The 323-nt window shown below is 52.6% G+C and overlaps 1 non-coding gene across 1 annotated transcript; it reads right to left on the reverse strand.

The window, feature by feature from the left end:
- On the reverse strand, positions 1-72 carry TRNAQ-UUG. Its single transcript has one exon. It is a non-coding gene; the product is annotated as a tRNA-Gln (tRNA).
- Positions 73-323: the final 251 nt, after the last annotated feature.

Consider the following 323-nt stretch of genomic DNA (forward strand, 5'->3'; position numbering starts at 1 on the left):
AGGTCCCACCGAGATTTGAACTCGGATCACTGGATTCAAAGTCCAGAGTGTTAACCATTACACCATGGGGCCCTTACTAACCAGGTCCTGAAAATAGTGATGATGGCTATAGTGATGTGGGTGATAGGTATGCCTGGGGCACCCTGCTTATAGACCTGTGGGCCTTGATCAGTCAGGGAAACCGAGAGGGGTGGGTGAGGGGGCTGAGAGGAAAGCAGAAGGGAGTGGATCTGGTGTTAAACAAGTCCCTTTCTACCCATGGGATAGGGAGGAGAGAAAGAGGCAAGGAGAGAGGGGAAGCAGAGAAGGGGCATGGCCTAGTG

This window comes from Tachyglossus aculeatus, chromosome 1 (genome assembly GCF_015852505.1).
Source record: "Tachyglossus aculeatus isolate mTacAcu1 chromosome 1, mTacAcu1.pri, whole genome shotgun sequence".
Lineage (NCBI taxonomy): Eukaryota > Metazoa > Chordata > Mammalia > Monotremata > Tachyglossidae > Tachyglossus > Tachyglossus aculeatus.